Below are 25,259 nucleotides of genomic sequence, written 5' to 3'. Positions count from 1 at the left end.
CCTGGATATCAGTAAGTGGGAATTGCAAACCAGAGTCCTTGCCAAAAAAAACACCCAAACCACCCCCCCGCCCAGGATCTGGTTAGAGGCATCCATAGTCAGGCAGTCTGTCTGGCTACAGGCACAGGCAGCGGAGACAGAAACAATGTTGGCACAGGTGTTGCGGGTCTTCCTGACCATCATGGGCCTCTCTCTGTTAAACTCCCTCTCAAACTCCCCCTGTCTGTAACCCCTTGTCCACTATGCTCCCCTGGTTGTGTATAAGAAAGGGAAAGTTAAACACAGGTATGGGGCTCCTCCCGAATGCGAACTCCCAGGCAAACTCCCTGTTAGCTGCTCATTTTCGCTGCAGCTGCCTTCTTACAGAGCTACTAGCTGGTTAGGCCCAGCTCAAAGCCTTTGCACCCAGTGTAATCAGCCCTTGAAGGCCCACCTGGAAGGAAGCTCTCTCAGCTCACACCTTGCAAACTTGCCAAACTCGCTTTCCAACTGCCCCTCTCTGCAAAACAGAGGCTCAGGCACACAGGCAGCTATTCAAACTTCCCCTCTCTGCAAAATAAAACAAATGCACAGGCAGAAATTCAACCCACCAGCTCACAACGCAGCCCCCCAAATGCCACGCTCACCTGAGCGCCTGTAGGATGCTTTCCCAGGCAAACACCCTGTTCACTGCTCCCAGGGTTTACTGTGGCTGCCTTCTTATAGAGCTGGTAGCTGGTTAGGCCCAGCTCAAAGCAAGTGTTGATGGTGCCAGTAAAAGATTGCTATCAAATCTGAGGGAGTCCCCATTGCTATTGTCACATCACAATATAAAGTGGTGCTTGTAATGCACACATGCATGCACACACACACACACAACCTACAAGCTTGATTAGGGATATTTTTTCCTGACAGAAAATCTTGTTTAGTAGCTGAAGCTATACTCAACAAAAGCATGTCTGGATGTTCTAATGACTGCTCATTTTAAAGCTCCTGTGAGTATTTGAAGTTGGGCTACAAGTGCTCATCAAAGCTGGGGCGATTTCCCTCATGGGCACAGATAAGGTACTTTTACATTGTAAGCAGATGATAGTGATTCACCTCTGAGACCTTGGCTAACTCTGAAAAATATCAAGGGGAGGGAGGAATATTGTGCATGCTTAAGTAATGAGCCATAACACTGGCTTAGCAATCAACTAAGGCTGTAAACAGCAAGGAGAATGCTTTCCAATCATATCCCTAACAAGAGGTATGGCAATTAGACCTGCAGTGTCAGTGAATTGCAGTCATAGTCCTGTAAGGTCTTCTGCACAGAAAACTCATCATTCAGGAAACATAGAAGCTGATGGCAAGCAATACTCGAGTTTTGTTTCGTTTTACATTTGATGTGGTTCAAAGCATATCTGTTTGTCAGGATTTTATTATTCATATGGGTGACTTATCAGATATATTAAACAATGGGCCACATCCCTAGCTGATATGTATCACAGTAACTCCAATTACTTGTTATCCTGTCATGAATGAGTGCAGGGAAGGGGTTAATCTCTTCCTCATATAACTTGAGCCCAGGTGAGCCAAAAGGAGTGGGGTGACTTTTTGTTGAACTCAGAACAATTGGGCTATGTCTACATTAGAGCACTATGTCGAAGTAGCGTATTTTGAAGTAGTGATATTGAAATATGCTACTTCGACATATAGCATCTATATACCTGCCCGGCCCAGCACCATCGATGTTAAACATCAAAGTAGCAGCGCGGTACGTCAAAAGGGGCCACCCTGGATGTGAAAAGGAGCATCGACACACACAAGCTCCACAAAGTTAGGAGCCAGGAAAGCCTGCAGACAGGGCCCTGCAGACAGGTGGACTAGCCCTTCTGGGGCAATAGCTGTTCCTTTAAAGGGCCCCTTGCAAATGCACTGGGCCTGCACAACACAAGTCCTGCATTGGTGACACTAGCCTAGATATGGCTGCCCAGCAGCAGCAGCAGCAGCAGCTGGAAGCCCTTTAAACTGTCAGTCATGGGGCAGGCATGCTGCTAGATGCTGCATCGGTGGCCACCCAAGCAGATCCTGGCAGGGGAGCCAGAAGGTGATGCCCCAGACCATTTGGCCCTCCTGGTTCCATTGGCTCTGAAGCTACCCCATGAGCTCTGAGTAGTGGGACCACCTGGTCATGGGGCAGTGGGATGATGACCAGTGGTGGCGGAACTTCTGCAAGCACTGACAGACCTTCATGGAGCTCTGACAGTGGTTCACTCCCAGCCCTGAGGCACCAGCACACATGGATGTGGCACGCCCTCACAGTAGAGAAGAAGAGGCAGGTGAGGGGCCAGGTGGGGGGGCCGGCTGCACCCTGCCCTCTCTCCCATGTCCCTTCCCTGCAGGTGGTCTGTGCGCTCAATGCCCTGCTGCTCCAGAGGGTAGTCTGAGGGGGGTCCTGGATGTAGCTGTGATGGGCTTTACTGCCATGGGGTTCCCAAATTGCTTCAGGGCCCTCGATGGGACTCACATCCCTATCTGCACCCTGGAGTACGGTAGTGGATGTTTTATAAACAGGAAGGCCTACTACTCTGTGGCCCTGCAGGCCATGGTGGACAGTCAGGGCCAGTTCCAGGACACATGTGGGCTGGCTCAGCTGCACCCACAACACCTGCATGTTCCACAGCTCGGGCCTGTGCCGCCGGCTGGAGGCAGGGACGTACACCCCCCACAGGGAGATCCCCTGGGGAACACCTCTGTGCCCCTCTGCCTTGTGGCAGATGCGGCCTACCCGCTCCAGCCCTGGCTCATGTGCCCCTACATGGGCCACCTCAACGCCAGCCAGGAGTGCTACAACCACAACCTGGTTGAATCACACCCAGCAGGTGGTTGAGTGGGGCCTTCGGGCACCTCAAGGACCAGCAGCACTGCCTCCTCACCTACCTGGATGTGGGCTCCTAAACATCCCCCAGGTTGTGGGTGCCTGCTGCACACTCCAAAACCTGGTGGAAAGCAAGTGGGAGGCCTTCATGCAAGGGTGAGTGGTTGAGGCTGGAATGGCCTACCCCCAGCCAGCCACCGCCCCAGTCACCAGGCCCACCAGGAGCAGATCTGGGAGGCTTTGCGGGTATCTTTCGATCAGGGAGCCCAGTGAGCACATCCCTGGCCATCCCTGGTGGACTGCCTGCACACTGCCCCCACCACACTCACCCAGCCCCCACCACCCACACACCACCCCCACCATCCACGCACTGCCCCCACCCAACAAGCGCACATCACTCAGGAGTGTGGGAAAAATAAAACTTTGAATTATTGATAACTTTTTACTATGATTTCTGCACAACAAATCGCAACTATATACATGGAAGGGATAACTATATACGTGGGAGGGATAGTTATATACATGGAGGGGCCTGCCATTGGTTCATCACTCTGAGATGGGGGTGGATGGGTGTGACCCCCACTGGATCCAGGTCCCTACCCCTCCCACTTGTCCAGGGTCCCCAGCGAGGCTGTATGGGAGCAGGGAAGATGGGGAGGAATGGCCAGGGCACATCCTTGGCTCGGCTGTCAGGAGGGCTGGCAGATGGGGCAGCAGGTGGGACAGCAGGCGGGCCAGTGGCTGGGACAGCAGGTGGGGTGCCAGGTGAGGCAGCAGGGAGGGTGCCGGGGTGGGGTGGCAGCCGGGCCACCAGCTCCTCGAAGCAGGTGGCCACCAGGTTAAAGGTGGCTGTAAAGTTCCACCAAGCCTCCAGGCACCAGGGGGCCTCCTGCTCCTCAAATCATAGCTGCCGCTCCATGATGTCTGCCTGGCACCAGAGGGTGACGGCGACCTGTGGGCCCCATGCCCATTTGCAGCTGGCGTTGGTGGGGGCAGGCTCGTCCTGGTGCCGATGGTGCCCCTGGGAGGTCGTGGTCTGGGGGATCCAGGGGGGCTGGCCAGGACGATGGATTGCGCCATGATGTCCTGGCCCTCAGATGGTGCGGCTGCAGAAACAGAGGGGAAGAGAAAGAGAGGCTGTGAGTACTGAGCCCTGCGCATAGCCCACACCTCCATCCCCTCGTGGGTGTCAGGTCCCTGTCCCCTGTCACTCATCTGTGTGTGTGGTGTCACTACGGGTGGCTTCTTCGTGTGGTCCAACCGCCCCCCCACCTTCCGGAAGCTGGGCGTGGTGCTGTCCACAAGCGCACATGCTGCCAGGCACTGGCAGCTGTGCCACCATCCTGGGGCCATGGTCTGCCTGGGCCCTGGTGAGCCAGGGACTGCTGGGGATGTGGGGGGCTGCCGGTCATGTCAGGTGCCTACGTCCCATGCCCCAGGGGTGTGTGCCCTGTGGGGTATGTACCTGACGGTCCACTGCCATGTTTGGGGGAGGCCTGTTGAGTGGACACCCTGCTGGAGCTGTGGGAGGGGAGGCCCAGCATCAGCTTCCCCTCCTTGTTGGACCACTCGGATGGTGGTGTGGATGGTCCTTGCTCTGGCCCCCAGGGAATGCAGGGCTGACCTCCAGCCCTGACTCTGATTCCTCATCCTGCTGGGGCTTCTTGGCTGTGGTGTCAAGGATGGCAGAGAAAGGAGGTGTCCTGGGGGCCCAAGATGGCCCTGATCTCCTGATAATAGGGGCAAGTGGTGAGGGCAGCCCCTGACTAGGTGGCTGAGTCCTGCGCTCCAGTGTAACCCTGCCTCAGCTCCTTGACCTTACTCCTGACATGGTCAGGAGTGCAGGCAGGGTGACCTCAGGTGGTCAGGCCCTTGGCCAGCTGGGCGAATGCATCCGCATTCTGCCGCTTACTCCCCATTGTGTGGAGCACCTCCTCCTCAACCCAGAGACCCAGAAGGTCGTGGAGCTTGCTGTTGGTCCAGGAGGGGCCCTGCTTCCTGCCCCTCCTGACTGGAGGCCTAGGAGCTCTGCGATGGCCCAGAGGGGGAGCCCTAGGTGCACTTGAGCAGCTGGCTGGCTGCCGTGGTCTGCCTCCAGGCCATGCAGGAGCACTGCATGGCACAGTTGCTGCCTGCACGGTCTCAGATTCCTGCTACAGGGTTTCTGGATCCATGCGGCTTTAAGAGCCACTGGGCACAGAGATCATAGACCCTTGCAGGGGCTGGATGGCACGTCTTCGCATCCCAGCTGATTGGTGCCATGGCAGACCCTGCTATTTCAAAATAGCGGGACATGGATTGTCTACACAAGTCCTACTTCATCATTAGATGTTGAAATAGCGCACTATTTCTAACTTCTCATAGGTATAGTGGTTTCAACGTCTCCGTGCCTAATGTCCATTTCAACTTCAAAGTAGTGCATGGAGTGTGTAGACGTGGTGCTCGCTTTTTCAAAGTTGTGCCTGCTACTTTGATGTTGTGCTCTAGTGTAGATGCACCTTTGCAGTCTAAGAGTCTTTGCTGGGGAGGCAGAGAGAAGATGGATGGAGAAGGCACTGGAAAATGTGCTTGCTTGTATAGTATCTAGCTGGCCAGTGGGGCTTGGGATCAGGACCAGATGCTGTTCAAAATTTAAATTTTGGATTTGAGAGGTTTTGGGTTAAAGTTCAGTTGCAATGAGTTTGCAACAGTGTAAAAGGCTTGAAAGACAAATCCTGGGAGAGATGTGCTGTAAAAGAAAAATCTCTTTTAGCAAAGAAGCTAGAAATGGAGAACTTGATTCTTTGTTGTGGGTGTGGTGCCATGCAGAAGCAGTGAAAATAATGGCTGATGAAGAAATGATCAAGTTGAAAGAAAGAATATTGGAGTTGGAATATCCGGGGAAACTAGAAGACATGTGGTTAAAGGGAAAGGAAGAGACGGCTGCATAGGAAAAAATAGAGCATTCCTGGGTTATGAGGAACATAAATGCTGAAATTCAAGCCACGAAATTGCAGTTAAAACGATTGCAGGAGAAACAAAAGCAGAAATCCTTTGGAAAACCAGTATGTAACTATTCTGATATGGGCTCAAATTACGTCAGGAAGAGATTAATCCCTTCCCTGCACTCATTTATGATATATCCTAACTGAGGATCCATCCTGTTGTATTTGGTGCAGCAGTTCCCTCATCCATCTCCTCAAAGCATAGAGTTTAAGGATGCTGTTGTTAAACTACAACATCTACATTCACAAAAATAACATAACCTTTCAGGTATATGTACCCGTGGCACAAATGTTTGTACATGTGTATTACAGTGGTGTTGTCCTGTAGTGATGCTACATGGGAAAACCAAATAACTGATTCTTTAAAAAAATCAGTTTAATCTATTTTGGGACCACAAACGCTAAAATGCCTGAATCACATTTCTTTGTTGACTAGTAACAGACAGTAAGCCGTGCTAGTCTATACACTATCAAAACAAAAAGCAGTCAAGTAGCACTTTAAAGACTAGCAAAATAGTTTATTAGGTGAGCTTTCGTGGGACAGAGCCACTCCTTCAGACCTGCTTATCATCACCACAGGACAGACAACAAGGGAATGTACAGGGAGATACAGAGGATGTGTTAGTTTAGGGTGTGATAGCTGAAGGCAGGTCTATCAACAGCAATTCTGGGCCTTAGGGCAGAAATCAACAGGCCTCCTGCTCCATTCCCTTGGCTCAGGCCACAAGTGCCTCCACACCCCCTGTCTGAAGATGCCCCAAGCACTCCTCATCCCTTAGCAGAGGAGCCCTGGACTGGCCCAATCCCATCCCTCACTTGCTCAGGTGAGCCCCAAGACTGTTACACAGTGCCTCCCTTCACATCCCTGGAACCAAGCTGCTGGCTGTGAGGAAAGCGCAGCAGCCTCTCTTGATGCAAAGATGCTTTTGATATGCCCCATGCAGGCTCCAGGGGCCCAGCAGTCTACATGGATGGGACATATCATAAGCGTTTTTGAATCAAGGGGTGCTTTTCAGAGCTACTGAGGCAGTGGCAAGGGCCCTGGGCCCTTTTAAATTGCTAGTGGGCCTGGATGAAGGCATTTATTTTGAACTAAGACATGTTGCCCATGTGCAACTGCCATTGAATTCAAAGGGACTTTTGGAGGATTCTGAACATTAATCTCAGCTCTTAGCCTGTAATAGGCAATACTACCTAAGGGATTAATGGTGATTGGGTATTAGAGTTGCCTATGCTGAATCTGCCTGAAGATATTCAAAGAGATTTTTCCCCAACACAATGTGATGGTATTTTCTTAAAATATCCTATTAAAATCTCCCAGATTGCTTTCAATAGTCACTGGGTCAACTCTTGGAAACTCCAATCCAGTCCTAGAGAGAGGGCAACTCTTTTGGGTGTTCAAATCGAGTAAGTGCCTTTAAAAATCCTACCCACAACAGCTGGTATTGCTATCTCACTTAATGGATCTGAAGAAGCTGTCTCATGAAAGCTCATCACCTAATAAATTATTCTGTTAGTCTTTAAAGTGCTACATGACTGCCTTTTTGTTTTGTTACAATACAGATGAACACAGCTACCTCTCTGTTATCATTTAATTGGGGGGAGGCATCTCTTATTTATAGGGGTTAGCCCTTGGGAGCCTCAAAAAAGAAATGAGACTGAAGGACTGATTTGTATGAAGGAATGGTGACTGGCCATGGAACTGTACTCTTCCTTCTTCAAAGACCAGGGCCAAGTCAGATTCCAACACGGGCCAGTGCTGATTAGCCAGGATAGCAGGCAACTCACAATGATAGCATCTGTCAGTACACCAGCAACAGCCATTCAGTCAGTGAGTGGATTCACTGATTTTATAAATTATAGACTCCATCAATGTTCCCTTTATTTTTTTCCATCTATGTGTGGAATAAATTTTGTTATGTGCACCCAGGCACGGTTGTATGTGCACAACCAGTAGAAGCACATGCTGCCAGCTGAGGGCATACTGCTAATCAGCTGAACAGCAGTTGAATAGCTCTTGGGGAACACTCAAGTGCACAGTTTATAGGAACACTAGTCTCCCCTCGTAATTGATTGAAAACCAAAAAATAACACATATTTATCAATGTATGTTCAGATTACTGTTAGGAGCAGTTTGCTCTCCATGAGCATTGTACACCTCTCGTCATTCAGAACAATTTATTTATCAAAGCGAATTCTTTAAGGAGCACTGTTTACTGAGATGCAAAATGAGCATATTTCATGTTTTTTGGCTGCCTTGACACACTGCCCTTCTCTTCCCACACAGCTTTGTAACAAAAGAGCTGCCAGTCTGATGACATTCACTTTTCAAGGTTAATGGATTGTAATCTCTAAATTAGTTTTTCTTTACACCTTAGATTAGGGGCTCCAGAGCTGACTTCTGTGGGCTTTCCTTCCACTTTGTTTCAGAAATCAGACAAAAGCACCTCTGAACTTACACATGGAAGGGGCACTGAAGAAATAAATGGAACTGATGTTGGAGTTTAGAAATGCTTCATCAATGGAAAACACACAAATGTTTCTGTCAGTGAAGTCAAGGTTCTTTTTGAACTTCTGTGATGGCACTTTGTAGTACAGCTGCCAAATGCCTACGGGGCTATAACTACGAAGCTCTATAGTGCCCTCCTTTATCCAGCACAGCAGGGCCTCAAGGGAGAGAGTCATTTTATTGATTAATAACTCACACATACTTATTGTAAATGGTGGAAACCTCAGAGCAGGATAATTTTATAACATTTCATATCATTATAGAACATCCTGTGGTTAGTTGCTAATTATCTAAGAGCATCTTCTGTTTACTTCAAAGTCCTGCAGCAATGGGGAAGGGCCGAAGCAACAGATGGAGGTGACCACTGGGAGTTGTAGTTCCAAACCTGCACGGAGGCAGACTGTGGACTTTGGTCACTTGACTGGCCCTGGGACAACAGAGGAGTTCGGCAACATCCCAGGCGTCTGAGCAGGCCTTTTTGGAGCAGCACTGCTCACCCTCAAAAGAGGGAGGGGACTAGAAAAGGTGTCCCAAAAATGGCTTGTCCCAACCAAACTGGTCAGCATGCTGTGGCTGGCAGTTTTACCCTCACAGCAGTCAAAAAACAGTGAATGAAAAGATGATATTTGGATCATGGAACATTCGCACCCTCTTGGACAGGGAGAATACTATGAGGCCTGAGAGAAGAATGACCCTCATAGCAAGAGACCTGGCATGCTATAACAATTGACTTAGCCACCCTGAGCAAGACCAGACTTGCAGAGGAAGGATGAATCTGCAAACTGAAAGGAGGTTACACCTTCTTCTGGAAAGGCAGGCCAGAAAATGAAGACAGAATTCACGGAGTGGGACTTTCCATCAAGACATCACTTCTCAACCAGCTTCTTGACCTATGAACTTGCATCAATGAGCTTTGCTTCCCCCTCAACCCCCCTCACCATGTCACAGTCATCAGCGCTTGCACCCCCACTCTGACCAGCAGTGATGAAACAAAAGAGAGTTTCTATGAGGACCTTGCCATCTTGTGAAAGCAACTCCTCCTAGTGACAAGCTTCTCCTGTTGAGTGACTTCAGTGCCAGAGTTGGCAAGGACTGTAGGAACTGGAAAAGGGTGCTGAGGCATCACAGTTTTGGTAACATGAATGCCAATGGCCTTCTTCTGCTGAGCTTGTGTGCAGAAAATGACCTGATGATTACCTATACTCTCTTCAAGCAGGCCGATAAATACAAGATCACATGGATGCACCTGAGGTCAAAACAGTGGCACCTAATTGACTATGTTATGAGTCGCAGGCAGGACATTTGTGATGCTAAGATCACCAGGGTCATGTGAGGAGCTGAGTGCTGGACTTATCATAGACTCATCAGATCTATCCTTAGGCTGCACATCATACCACTGCGCCACAAGAAGCTCAAGGTTGTTAGACTCTCCTTCAACATTGGGAAGCTGCAACGTATTGGGATGAGCAATTCGCTGTCCACCTTGACAACATACTGACATCCCATGGACCTCTGACTGGAAACCCAACACAAAAGTGGGACCAGTTTAAAACACTGGTGACAGAGTCAGCCAAGTTGACACTAGGACTAAAAAAGAGAGTTCACCAAGACTGATTTGATGAAAATGACAAGACAATCATGAAGATCCTAGAGGGAAAACAGAATGCATTTCTGGTATGGCAAAATGCCCAGTCCTCAATATCCAAACATGACCATTTCAAGCACCTTCAGAGTCAGGCACAGACTGCACTTCACAAAAGGCAAGATGAGTGGTGGGAGACAAAAGCTGATGAAGTCCAACACTACGCCGACACTAAGAACTCCAAGATGTTCTTCAGTGCTGTCAAAGCTGTATATGGACCTTCAAAGCCAAGTACTACAACTCTCTTGTCTGCAGATGGCATAATTCTTCTGAGGGAGAAGAGCAGCATCAATGACAGGTGGAGAGAGCACTTTAGCAACCTTCCCAACAGGCTCTTCATTGTCGACCCTGTGGCCCTAGACCAGATTCCTCAGAAACCCACAATAGACAGTCTTGACATGTACCCTACAACGGATGAGGTCAAAAAGGCAATCAGCCAGACCAGTTCTGCAAAGCCCCTGAGATGGATAGCATCCCTGATTAATTTTTTCAGGACAGCAGGACTAGTGTCACTTGAAGCCTTTCATAGCATTTTTGACAAGCATTTGGGAAGATGAAGACATGCCCAAAGACTTTAGGGATGCCACAATTGTCTCACTCTTCTAGAACAAGGGCAACAAAGCTGACTGTGGAAATTACTGGGGCATGTCTCTTCTCTCTACTGCTGGAAAGAATTTGCCTTGAGTCATCCTCAGCTGTCTGATCACCAACATCTCAGAGGAGAAACTACCAGAGGCACAGTGTGGTTTCCGCCCAGGTTGCAGCACAATTGACATGATCTTTGCTGTTTGTCATGTCCAGGAAAAGTGCATAGAGCAGAACTTGGATCTATACGTGGTCTTTATAGACCTGACCAAAGCATTTGACACCATCAACAGAGAAGCCCTGTGGATTATCCTTTCAAAATTCGGCTGCCGAAGAAGATTCATCAAGCTCATACGCCTGTTCCACGATGACTTGACTGGCTTTGTTCTTTTGAATAAGCAAGTCTTCAGATCCATTTGAGATATCCAGTGGCATGAAGCAAGGGTGCATACTGGCCCCAGTGTTATTCAACCTCTTTTTCACATGCGTCCTCAGCCACGCAGTAAGGGACCTGGATCATGGAGTCTACATAAATTACAGGCTTGATGGGTCACTTTTCAACCTTCATCATTTGAATGCTAGAACTAAGACGCTCGAGAGGCTCATTCTTGAAGCCCTTTTTGCTGATGACTGTGCACTTTTGGCACATGAGGAATCTGATCTCCAGCTTATTGTCAACAAGTTTGCTGAAGCCACTCACCTCTTTGGTTGACCGTCAGCCTAGGAAAGACCGAGGTGCTGTTTCAGCCTGCTCCAAGATCTGCTGCTCTCCCTGCTTCAATCTCTAGTGAAGGAACAGAGTTAAAAACAGTAGATGAGTTCAAGTATCTCTGACAGCTTTGCTGGACCCTAATCAAGGGATGAAGGTTCTGCATTGAACCCACAGAAGGCCTGTGGCCATGGGTGGAGGGGCAGTAGTGGGAGAAGCAACCATCAACGCTGCCTGGAAAGCACTGCGGCACCATCTCACAGCTGCCAGAGCACATGGCACAGCACTTCCGCAGCAATTTAAAAGCCCTATGGTCTGGTTGCTGCCCTGTTAAAGTAGCAGCAGAAGCAGCCAGGAGCTCTGGATCCTTTTTTTCACTGACCCTCGAGCAACTGCCTCCTTCCGCTCTCCTCCCCATCAGTGAGCCTGCTAATGATGCATCACTTAAGCCCAAGCAATCAGGGCTGCACCCCTCACCAGAGAAACACTGAAAGGACCATTCCAACTGACCCTTCAACATAAGACCCCATGCCTCCATAAGGCAGTGAAGGGGGCCACACCCCACACAGTCAGTGGGGCTGGCCTCTCACACCTGAGCAACGCTGAAGGGACTTGTCAACTGGTCCTTCAACTAATGTTTAGTGCAACCCCAAATGATTTTTGTCATTTTTTTCATTGTCTCATTTTCTTTTTTAACCATTCTGGATTTTTTAAAAACTAAATCTAGCTACATTTTGATGTGAAACATCAAAGCATCTCATTTACAAAACGCCAATAAAACATTCACATGTTTTAAAGTTTTTAATTTCTCCTCAGCCAATACAATTTGCCAAATTACATCCAAATTAGTAAATAGTTTCAGCCAATTTTAAAATGCCATGACAGGCTTGTTCACAGACACTCCCTCGCAACTTCTGCTTGATGCACTGAAATAATGCTCAACCTACTTGCCTGTCTCCTGGGTACCCCTCAACTCTGTCCTACTGACCACCTCCAACACTGACTCAGAGCTAGAATCACAGCCCTTTGCAGTATTATACAGATACTAAAATCAGCTCAACTCTGAAGGTAAGGTCATGTTTGCTCTCTTTCTCAAGGTAAAGGGAGCTATGCACACTCTTTGTGCCCAGCCCCTGCTGCAAACAATTACTTAAACTGGGCTTATTAATAAACAAAAATGATTTACTAAGTATAAAAGTCAGATTTAAGTGGCCATAAGAGAGAGGAGACTACCAAACAAAATTAACCAGTAAGCTAGCTTGCCAGCTTTCATATCTCGCCCTAAATTATTCTGATTAGCTTCTTTCAAAGCTTCCCAGTCTGGGTTCAGTCTTGCCCCCTGTTCAGTCTTGCCCACTGTTCAGACACTGCCACAGTCAATCTTCCAGAGTTTCATTTAGTTCCCCTGGTAGGGATGCACTAAATCAAACTCATAGGGTGCCACTGTGAGGAGTAAGGGAAGTACATGGGAGTGTCTGCTCCCATCGATCTCCCACAGTGGAGATGGAATGGAAGCTCTAAAATTAAGGTACTTGGAGTTGCATATCTTAATTTCATCTTCCGTTTTACTGAACTCCTGGCCTTAGATTGTTCTAGCAGGCATCTTGGCTGGTAAGCAGGAGTGTCCTAATATCTGACAGCCATCCCCTACTGTTTGGCTTCCCATCTTTACAAAAATTTTGCCCAAAGTGGAAATCCTTTGGGTTTAGTTTAATTTTTTCTCACTTTCAGTGGAAAAGGTCAGCAACCAAGAAGGGTCCCAGCATCAGGTGACATGGCCACATGGCTCAGGCTTACAGGAAAAAGAAACCTTTTTACAGTCTCAGAAGGGTAGACATGTTAGTCTGTAGTGTCACAAATAACAAGTGGTCCCACAGCATCTCAGAGACTAACAAACTTATTAGGTCATGAATTTTCGTGGGGAAGACCCACTTCCTCAGATTTTATCTCATTGGAAGTGGGTTTTCCCACAAAAGCTGATTACCCTATAAATTTTTTCGTCTTTAATGTGCTAAAGGACTGATTGTTATTTGTAAATCTATTTACAGTTCATTGTTTTTTTCCCAATGTGACAGATTCTGACAGTACTATTAACAGCCCTCACTTATCATGACTACTTTAATAGCATTACAGTTATACTCCATATTTCTAACTTCAAATACAGCAATGACACATGCATACAAATGGCATAATCATCTTCCATAGATTACAATTTTTCCAATGATACCTTATATGAGGCATTTCACTTAAAACATCCCTCAGTTATGCCCTATTCATAAGCATACTATGGAATGTGAAATGCCCACAAATACATTTTTGGAAATAAATGATTTGGCTGAAAAATTATGCCCAGCACTATTTAGGCGCCTAAATTTAATTGAAAATCATTAAGACTTTTGAGACTTAATTGTCGGATTGCATTTGAAAATGGGACTTAGGCAATACCTAAAGTCTTTTAAAATTTGGGAGGTAATGCTTTACTGGTTAATTCTTACTTTTCCTCTAAAATTACAGTGGAAATTCATGACTAGTAGATCACAGGACTTTAATGATGCACTATGGCTCTCCAACTGTAGGATATACAAGTGCTTTGGCACTATGGGATACATTTGAATGTCTGCAGTGAGAAAAGTGTAACTACCCTTGGCTCTAATTTCTATTATAAACACAGCTGTGAATGCCTCTTAGCTGATATAATTGTTTTCTGCTAGGCAAAACCACAGTACGTGTTATGATGACCCACTGCAAAAGGGATGGCAGCTCAGATAAGAACCAAGCAAGATTAAGATGTTTGCAGCATTATAAATTGTTTAGTTTAATTTGTATAAAGGAGATTTTATCATGGTTTATTTTTAGCTAACAAAGCCATTATGAACAGCATGATTGCTTAGAAATATAGGTCCAATTCTTCTTTCATATTCATATATATCAGAAGTAATGCTCCATTGAAGCCAATGTACACCTAAGTCTACACTAGAGTTTTGCTGACAAAACCCTGGTTTTATTAACAAAACTTGTGGAGCAAAAATGCATTCTGTTGACAGTAAATTGACAGAATGTGGCACTTTAGTCAACAACCTTCTGCCTCTCCACCACAAGGCAGAACGCCTTTCTCAACCGACAAAAAAGCCTTGTGGCCACTCCAGGTGGCCCTCTGTTGACAGACAGAACTTTCAGGTCACTGGCAGCCCTTGCCTGCTGTGCTTCTGGTTGGCCATTTTGTCGAGAGGGCAGCAGGGAAGATCAGACTCTCTCTGTCGACAGCGGATTGTTTGTTTGATCTGCTTTGCTGTCTGGCCACAATCTGTCAACGAAAGGTTTGTCAGAAAGTATCTTCCAACAGTAACTTCTGTTGATAGATTACTGCAGTGTAGCCATAGCGCTAGTTTACTAGAAAAAGGAAACAGTTTGATTATGATTCTACTCAGCCACAGTTAATTTAAATCGTCCATTTCTGCTCATAAGGTCATGAATATATTCTAGGAAGGTTCACTCAGATGTTTGTAGACACCAGTTACTCAATCCTCATTCAGTCTCTAAAAATCCTGAGTTCCATGCTCCATCCTTGAGGCACAGGTGTGATTAGGCAAAATTCTTTGGAACTAGAGGTGCCATTGGGGGTTGGGGTGGGCAAGGTGGTCTGTAGCCCATCCCCTAAATTTTGCACCAGGGTTCTATTCTCCTTAGCCCAAAAGAGAGCGCTTAACTGCAGCTATGTCTACACTGCAGTTTTTTGGAATGTTACTTATTTCAATGTTATATTATCTAAATAAGAAATGTTGGAAAATTGCATGCACACAGCCACAGCGTTGGGAAAAGGAGTGTTCTCATTTACAGTCACAGTTCACAGCCACAACATTTCAAAAGAAGCCCTCACATGAGCTGTGCTTTGTTCACACAAATTCCTTTTCTGCCTTGAAATGGGGAGCAGGGAGGAGCCGGTCATCCAAAAAAGTCATTTGCAGAGCTGGAATAATTTTTTTTTGATGGAAAAGTAAAAAGAGAATGCAGGTAGAAGCCCAGCAACAGAATGGTTACTGTCCTGTTTATTGCACCCTATAGGGCAGGTACTTGACTGTCCTATGGGCAGGTGGCATGTGTGTGCATTTCTTGCAAATAGCTCCTGGGCCTCAGAGACTGTATATGGGTTTTGGAGACCAGGGTGGCAGAACTGGAAGGGCTAAGGGATGCAGAGAGGTACATAAAGGAGACTTTTCAGGACACAGTAGAATGGTCCCACCTCCCTTCCGTGCTGTTGAGGAGGGTGAAAGTCCCAGGGAACAACATCACCAAGGGGGAGCAGAGGGAAATGATCCCATAGAAGGGAACTTCCTTCCAGATGACAGTGTGGTATCCTCTAGCACTGAGAATTCCTCTAACTGTGGTTATCAGGAAGAGATGGGTATCAGTAATGGGGGATACAATCACTAGAAACGGTTAGAAATCTGGGTTTGTGATGACCAGGTGAACTGCACGGTGACTTGCCCATCTGGTACAAAGGTTATAGATCTCTCAACACATTTAGGCTGTGTCTACACTAGCAAGTACATTCGAAATTAGGATCGGAAGACTGAGCTCTTTCAAAAGAACCGTGGAGCGTCCACACACACATTGCACTCTTTTGAAAGTAACTTTGACAGAACTCCCGCGTTCTTTCGAAGATGGTCCTCTGTTCCCAGGATGGGAAGAGCACCCTCCTTTGAAAGATAATTTTGAAAGAGAGCAAGTGTAGATGCTCTGCAGCCCACTCATGCAAAAAAGGGAGTCCTCCATGTTGGCGATCAGCTGGCAGGTGGCGGTGCCGCTCACAGCACAGATGGAGCGCTATGGTTCCAGCGTCTGGCCGCGCTTAAGAGGACTCAGGCTCCCAGGAACCCTCAGGCAGGAAGCTGAGAGCATGGAGCCAGCAGTGAGGCCACGCTGCTCTCCAGCTCGCCAGCCACCACAATGGCCAGCCAGTCCCCCACACCACCTGGACCCATGGCCAGCCACCCGGACCCCCGCCAATCCCAGGGGCCCTCCAAAGACAGCGGGGAGTCATCCCAGGAGGCGGGCCAGGCCCTGAAGCATCGAGCCCCCTCCTGGTCAGAGGCCAAGATCCAGGACCTCCTCTCCCTCTGGGAGGATGAGGAGGTCCTCCAACAAATAGGGGTCCGTTGCCACAATACGGTTGCCTTCAAGCGGCTGGCAAAGGGGCTGCTCGGCCATGGCCACCCCACCAGCACACCGGATCAGGTCCGGTCAAAGGTCAAAGAACTGCAGCAGCGGTATTGCAGGGCCCGGGACGCAGCCAGGAGACCAGGGGCAGCCCCCACAAGCTGCCCCTACTACGAGGAGCTCCACAGCCTCCTGGGGCCGAAGGAGACCAGACCCTCCACCATCTTCCTCAACATGTCCGTGGGTGACACCGAACCAGAGACAGCGACCAAGGGCGAGGAACACCCAGGACCGTCACCCAGCTCCAGGTGACCGTGGACAGCACAGCGACTCAACCCCACCGGTGATGACGAGGGCTCAAGCAAGGGGGCCCTCGTCATTGACCTCCCATCCGGGCCGTCCAGCCAGGCTCCATCTGACCATGCCTCACCTGCCTTCCCAAAGGGACCCATAGGTAGGTGGCGTATACACCGGCCTCCCTAGTGCCCATGGAGGGAGTGTCAGTTCCCACCTGGGGTGGCCACAGGCATCCCACATGGCCTCCAGAACAGGTGCATGTGGACCCTGGACAGTTATGCTCCCCAGGCTCTCAGGAGGATGATGCACGGCACTCAGCACCACATAGATGGGACAGCACCAGGGTTTGGCCAGACTTGGAGGGACTGGGTAGCACAGTGTGTGGGGGGGCACATTCCTGGTACCCCTGTGGGGCACCCAGGGACATATACCCTGGGGTGGGACAGGACACGGGGACCTGCACCTGGGACTAATGGCCCATTCCCCCCTCCCCTTCTGTCTCCACAGCTCCTGCAGCCACTGGCTGGACCAGCTGCACCATGGAGGGCAAGTGGGAGCGGCCCAGATCCCAAGCAGGGACCTAGTGGGGTCACCGCCAGGCCACCCGCCGGCGCCACCAGTGCAGTGACGAGGAGGCAGGGGATGCTGCCCATACCACAGCTCTGTGGGACCTTACTGGCATGCTGCAGGAGTGGTTTGCCATGGAGCGGCAGGCCTGGGACTGGGTCACGGCAAACATTGATGCCCTGACCCGGGCCGTGATGGTCCACCTAGGACCAGCTGCCACCCCATCGCAAGCCACTCCTGCACCTGCCCCACCCCACCATCCCTCACCCCCCCCGTCACCCAGCCACCCCCCGCCACCTCCCTGGTCCCCCAGTCAGCCTCCCCACCCCCGACATCCCCTGCTCCCCCGGTCTCCCCCACCACCTTACCCGCAGCAGCGAACCCCCCCATGAGCCCGACCTCTCTGCCCTTCTCCCAACCCACCTGCCCTCAACTGCCCTGATGCAGCTGGCCCGTATGTTGATGGCTAGGGCTGGCCAGGGTGAGGCCATTCTTCCCACCCCCACCCCCATTCCCCCCATGCCGATCCCAGTGACCCCACAGGGGCCCCACCCCAGCAGCACCCCTACCACTCTGTGCCACCCACCCCAGCCCAGCCGCGACGGACCACCCGGGCCCAGGGGAGAAGGGGCAGACGTGGGTGACAAGGATCCCATCCCTTGACCCCCGTAAATGAATAGGGACTTCTGCCCTTACCTCCAGCCCTCCCAGGGCTCGGAGGGTGATCACCTGGGGCTGCAAAGCACCTGTATATAGTTCCCTCCAGCCCCTCTTTCTATGATACCCCCCTGTATATAGTTTCCCCTAGTCCCCCCTTTCTGTGATACCCCCTGCATATATTTCCCCCCAGCCCCCTTTTCTGTGATACCCTCCCTGTACATAGGTGGCAAAGCAGTAGTAGCGGTAAAGTAAAATGTTTGTTTTGTGGTTCCGTCTGGGTCTCCTGGGCATGTGTGGGGTGGTGGAGTGTGTGTGCATGGGGGTAGGGGTGGGGTGTGTGTTCATAGAGGTGGGGTGTGCATGCATGGGGGTGGGGTGGTTACTGTGGTCCCCACTCAAACGCCTGGCGCAGGGCCTCCCATACCTGCACCCCATCCCCCTGCCTCAACGGCCCACCCATGCATGAATGGCTCATGCTTTGCCTCCATGAGGTTGTGCAGGGCACAGCAGATCCCAACCACTGCCGGAACACTGGGGAGGCCCACCTCCAGCCTCATGAGGAGGCATCTGAAGCGTCCTTTCAAGCGGCCAAATGCCCGCTCCACTGTGTTGCAGGCCTGGTTCAGCCGCTCATTAAAAACGTCCTGTCTGGGCTGTGTGTCCCCCATGTATGGCCTCATGAGCCAGGCCTGCAGGGGGTAGGCAGCATCTGCCACGATGCAGGGTGGCATTGTGGCGTCCCCAATGGGGAGCTCCTGCTGGGGGATGAAGGTCCCCTTGGCCATGCGGTGGCCCAGCTCCGAGTTCTGGAACACGTTGGCGTCATGGGCACAGCTGGACCAGTCCACACAGATGTCCTGGAACCGACTGTTGGTGTCAACAAGTGCCTGCAGGACCACGGAGTGGTAGCCCTTACAGTTTATGAAACCCGACCACTGTGCTCTGGGGCCCGGATGGCGACGTGCGTGCTGTCCAGGGCCCCAAAGCAGTTTGGGAGGCCCATCTCCTCAAAGCCCTGGATGGCACCATCCAGATCCCTGACATGGACCAGCTGTCGCAGGAGGACCCTGTTGATGGCCCGGACGACCTGCAGGGAGGGGGAGGAGGATGCACTCATGAGCATGGGGTGGGGTGTAGTGTGCTCGACCATTCCTGTCCCCTGCAGGGCAGGCCTCCCTGGGGCCTCTGTCCCCGTCCCCAGTGGGGGCTGCCCTGTGGTCTTCGATGGTGCCCCATGCTGGAGTGCCCCCCATCCCCTGGCCCCCCACATGCTCACGGCTTACCTCATTGAGGACAGCCCCAATGGTGGCCCTGCCCACCCTGAGCTGATGGCCGACGGATCGGTGACTGTCCGGAGTGGCCAGTTTCCAGAGGCTGACGGCCACCCTTTTCTGGAGTGGGAGCTCTGGCTTCATGCAGGTGTCCTAGTGCTAGAAGGCTGGGCAAGGCAGTGGCACAGCTCTAGGAATGTCCCCTTGGTCATCCAGAATTTCTGTAGCCACTGGTCATTGCCCCAGTCCTCCAGCACCAGCCAGTCCCACCAGTTGCTGCTTGTGGGGAAGCTCCACAGGCGGCAGATGCCCCGGGGGACCGACTGGGGATGTTGCACCTTCAGGATGACTTCCAGGAGGGTGGCTAGTAGGCTGGCCACCCATAGCCGCTGCTGCACAGTGTCCAGGACCACGACCAGTGTGCTGGCCACGGCTTCGATGGGGGCAGGGGGCTATTCGGTTCCATGGGGGCCCGGGGTGCCTCCTCTGCTCTCCTCGGTGTGCTAGCCTGGGGACAGGTGGCTGGCCCTCGACGTGTGCAGGCTGATGTATGGGATGTGGGGGGGGCCTTTAAGGGGACGGCGGGCCGTGGTCCCAGAACGGCTTATCCGCCATGAGACCCTGTCCGCGGGACTTCCTGCGCCTGTACTTTCAAAAGAGCGCCCTGCATAGTGTGGAAGCTCATTTTCGAAATTGCACTCTGGGACTTTCGAAGGAGCGGATTGCACCTTCGGTCTCTGTTTGTCTGTGTGGACCCTCCCTTTCGATAGAACGGCTTTCGATGTTCTGTTTTGAAAGCCGTACTTTCGAAAGGTGGCTATAGTGTAGATGCGGCCTTAGATGAACATGTGTAATGCTGGGGAGGAGCCAGTGGTTGTGTTACATGTAGATACCAGTGACATATGGAAAGGGAGAGGTCCTGGAAGCCAAATTTAGGCAGCTAGGAAAGAGATTGAAATTCGGGACCTCCATGGTAGCATTCTCTGAAATGTTTCCAGTTCTTGTCACAAGACCAGGTAGACATAACAGAGCTACAGGGTGTCAATGATGGATCAGATGATGGTGTAGGGAAGAGGGATTTAGATTTATCTGGGACTGGAAAAACTTTTGGGAAGAAAAGAAGGAAGGAAAGCCAAACTATAATGGAACCAGATTGCTGGCACGTAAAATGAAAACGTTTGTGGAGCAGTTTTCAACTAAGGGGTGGGAAAAAGCTGAGAAGTACAGAGGAGCGCATTGATCAGACAGAGATATCCGTTGGGTGGCATAGAAGGGTTATTGGTGGAGATTCTCTATGTCTTAGTAAAGAGGAGATGATTGAAGATGATAAAGTACAGGTAAGATCTGGTGAGTAATGGCAGCCAGCTAAAAACTGGCAAATTTTTAAAATGATTATATATGAATTCTAGAAGTCTACCTAATAAGATGTGTGAACTAGAGTGCCTTGTATTAAAGGAGGATATTGATATAATAGGCCTCACACAAACTTGGTGGAATGAGGATAATAACGGGACCAGAGCACAAAATATACTGGAAGGACAGAACAGGTTGTATTGATGTGGGGAGAGGAACTATATGTGAAAGATGGAATGGAATCAAATGAAGTAAAAATCTTAAATGAACCAAACTGTTCCATAAAATCTCTATGGATAGCAATTCCATGCTCTGATATTAAGTATAGAGTAATAGGGATATATTATGGGCCACCTGACATAGGATGCTGTTAGGGACTGTGAAATGCTAAGGGAGATTAGAGAGGCTATAAAAATATACTCAGGAATAATGGATTTCAACAAGCTCCATATTGACTGGATATTTGTCACCTCAAAATGAGAGGCAGGATTAAAGTTTCTTGATACATTAAATGATATTGGAGCAGCTTGTTCTAAAATCCACAAGAGAAGAGACAATTGTTGATCTCATATTAAGTAGAGCACAGGGTCATAAGAACATAATGGCCATACTGGGTCAGACCAAAGGTCCATCCAGCCCAGTATCCCATCTGCCAAGAGTGGCCAATGCCAGGTGCCCCAGAGAAGGAGAACAGAAGACAATGATCAAGTGATTTATCTCCTGCCATCCATCTCCTGCCCATGTACTGAAGGCCAGGGCACCATACTTTACCCCTGGCTAATAGCCATTTATGGACCTAACCTGAAAAAATTTATCGAGCTCTTTTTTAAACCCTAATAGAGTCCTGGCCTTCACAGCCTCCTCCGGCAAGGAGTTCCACAGGTTGACTGTGCGCTGTGTGAAGAAAAATTTCCTTTTATTAGTTTTGAACCTACTACCCATCAATTTCATTTGGTGTCCCCTAGTTCTTGTATTATGGAAAAAGGTAAATATTTTTTCTATATTCACTTTCTCCACACCATTCATGATTTTATATACCTCTATCATATCGCCCCTCAATCACCTCTTTTCCAGACTGAAAAGTCCCAGTCTCTCTAGCCTCTCCCCATATGGGACCCGTTCCAAACCCCTAATCATCTTAGTCGCCCTTTTCTGAACCTTTTCTAATGCCAATATATCTTTTTTGAGGTGAGGAGACCACATCTGCACGCAGTACTCAAGATGTGGGCGTACCATATGGCGTACCATAGGGGAAGTATGCTATCTTTTGTCATATTATCTATCCCTTTTTTAATAATTCCTAACACCCTATTTGCTTTACTAACTGCCGCTGCACACTGCGTGGATGTCTTCAGAGAACTATCCACTATAACTCCAAGATCCCTTTCCTGATCTGTCGTAGCTAAATTTGACCCCATCATGTTGTACGTGTAATTTGGGTTATTTTTTCCAATGTGCATTACCTTACACTTACCCACATTAAATTTCATTTGCCATTTTGCTGCCCAATCACTCAGTTTGCTGAGATCTTTTTGTAGTTCTTCACAATCCTTTTGGTTTTCACTGTCCTGAATAACTTGGTGTCATCTGCAAACTTTGCCACCTCACTGCTTACCTCATTTTCTAGATCATTGATGAGCAAGTTGAACAGGATCGGTCCCAGGACTGACCCCTGGGGAACACCACTAGTTACCCCCCTCCATTGTGAAAATTTACCATTTATTCCAACCCTTTGTTTTCTGTCTTTTAACCAATTCCCGATCCATGAAAGGATCTTTCCTCCTATCCCATGACCGCCTAATTTACATAAAAGCCTTTGGTGTGGGACTGTGTCAAAGGCTTTCTGGAAATCTAGGTATATTATGTCCACTGGGTGCCCCTTGTCTGCATGTTTATTAACCCCTTCAAAGAATTCTAATAGATTAGTTAGACACGACTTCCCTCTGCAGAAACCATGCTGACTTTTGCCCAACAATTCGTGCTCTTCTACGTGCCTTGCAATTTTATTCTTTACTATTGTTTCTACTAATTTGCCTGGTACTGATGTTAGACTTATCGGTCTATAATTGCCAGGGTCTCCTCTAGAGCCTTTTTTAAATATTGGCATTATATTGGCCGTCTTACAGTCACTGGGTACTGAAGTGGATTTAAAGGATAGGTTACAAACCACTGTTAATAACTCCGCAATTTCACATTTGAGTTCTTTCAGACGTCTGGTTCTGGAGACTTGTTACTATTCAGCTTATCAATTAACTCCAAAACCTCCTCTAATGTCACTTCAATCTGGGAGAGTTCCTCAGATTTGTCACCTAAAAAGGCTGGCTCAGATTTAGTAACCTCTGTAACATCCTTAGCCGTGAGGACTGAAGCAAAGAAATCATTTAATCGCTCCGCAATGGCACTGTCTTCCTTGATCGCTCCTTTTATATCTTTATCGTCCAAGGGCCCCACTGCTTTTTTAGCAGGCTTCCTGCTTCTAATGTATTTAAAAAACATTTTACTATCATTTTTTGAATTTTTGGCTAGCTGTTCCTCAAAATCTTTTTTGGCTTTTCTTACTACGTTATGACACTTAATTTGGGAGTGTTTGTGTTCCTTTCTATTTTCCTCACTAGGATTTGACTTCCACTTTTTAAAAGCTGCCCTTTTCTCTCTCACTGCCTTTTTAACATGGCTGTTAAGCCATGGTGGTTCTTTGTTAGGTCTCCGTGTTTTTTTGTTTGGGGTATACATTTAAATTGGGCCTCTAGTCTGGTGTCTTTAAACAGTTTCCATGCAGCTTCCAGGGATTTTAGTTTAGTTACTCTACCTTTTAGTTTCTGTTTAACTAGCTTCCTCATTTTAGTGTAATTCCCCTTTTTGAAATTAAATGCTGGAGTGTTTGACCACTGCGGTGTTTTTCCCAACACAGGAATATTAAAGGTTATTATATTGTGGTCACTATTTCCAAGCGGTCCAGTAACAGTTTCCTCTTGGACCAGATCTTGCGTTCCAGTCAGGACTAGATCGAGAATTGACTCTCCCCTTGTGGGTTCCTGTACTAGCTGCTCCAAGAAGCAGTCATTTAAGGCATCAAGAATTTTAATCTCTGAAATTTAGGAGGTTAGTTAAAGAGAAATTAAAAGGTATACTGCTCAAAGTGAAATCCCTACAACTTATATGGGAAATTTTTAAAGACACCATAAGAGAGGCTCAACTTAAAGGTACACTCCCAAATTAAAAAACATAGTAAGAGAACTAAAAAAGTCTCATTGTGGCTTAACAACCAAGTAAAAGAAGTGGTGAAAGCTAAAAAGGACATCATGTAAAAAGTGGAAATTAAATCCTCATAATGAAAATAAAAGGAGCATAAGCTGTGGGAAATGAAGTGTAAAAATACAATTAGGAAGGTCAAAAAAGAATTTGAAGAACAGCTAGTCAAAAGATCAAAAAATAATTGCAATTTAGGGAACCTGCTAAACCAGTAAGGCTGCTGGATGATTGAAATGCTACAGGAACATTCAAAGATGATAAGGCCATTGCAGAGAAACAAAAAGAATTCTCTGCATCAGTCTTCATGGCCTAGGACATGAAGGAAGAGTCTCAAACCTGAGTCATTTTTAGATGACACATTTGAGGAACTGTCCCAGACTGAGGTATCATTAGAAGTGTATTTGGAAAAAAATGATTAAATATTAATATGGCCCCAGGACTTGATGGTATTCATCCAAGATCCAAAAAAACTCAAATGTGAAATTGAAGAACTACTAACTGTGGTTTGTAACCTATCCTTTAAATCAGCTTTAAAACAAGCACAGGAAGTACTTCACACAATATACAGTCAACCTGAGGAAATCCTTGCCAGGGAACATTGTGAAGATCAAGAGTATAGTGAAACTGAAAAACAGCTAGATAAATTCATGCAGCATAGGTCTATTAATAACTACCAGCCAGGATGGGCAGGGATCGTGTACCTAACTTCTGCTTGCCAGAAGCTGGGAATTGGTGGCAGAGGATGTTCACTAGGTGATTGATTACCTGTTCCGTTCATTCCCTCTGTGGACACGAGGAAGTCAGTGGATGAGATATACCTTGACTTTAGCAAAGCTTTTGATACAGTCTCCCACAATATTCTTGCCCATAAGTTAAGGAAATATGGATTGGATAGAAAGCTGGCTAGACGTTTGGGCACAACGAGTAGTGATCAATGGCTCAGTGTCTGGCTGGCAATCAGTTTCAAGTGGAGTGACTCAGGGTTCGGTTCCAGGGCTGATATTGTTCAACATCATTATTAATAATATGGATGAGATGACATTAAGCTGGGGGACAGGTAGATAAATTGAAAGTTAGGGATAGGGTCCAGAGTGACCTAGATAAATTGGAGGTTTGGGCCAAAAATAATCTGATGAGGTTCAACTAGGACAAGTGCAGAGTCCTGCACTTCACACAGAAGAATCCCAAGCATTGTTAAAGGCTGGGGAACAACTGGCTAAGTTGCAGTGCAGCAGAAAAGGACTTGGGCGTTCTGGTGGATGAGAGGCTGGATATGAGTCAACAGTAAGCCCTTGTAGCCAAGAAGAGTAAAGACATATTGGGGTGTATTAGGAGATGCATTTCCAGCAGACCTAAAGAAGTTATTATTGCCCTCTATTCTCCACTGGTGAGGCCACACCTGGACTACTGTGTCTAGTTCTGGGTGCCCCAGTA

Source organism: Carettochelys insculpta, chromosome 18 (genome assembly GCF_033958435.1).
Source record: "Carettochelys insculpta isolate YL-2023 chromosome 18, ASM3395843v1, whole genome shotgun sequence".
NCBI classification, from domain to species: Eukaryota; Metazoa; Chordata; order Testudines; family Carettochelyidae; genus Carettochelys; species Carettochelys insculpta.
This window is presented reverse-complemented; position numbering follows the sequence as displayed.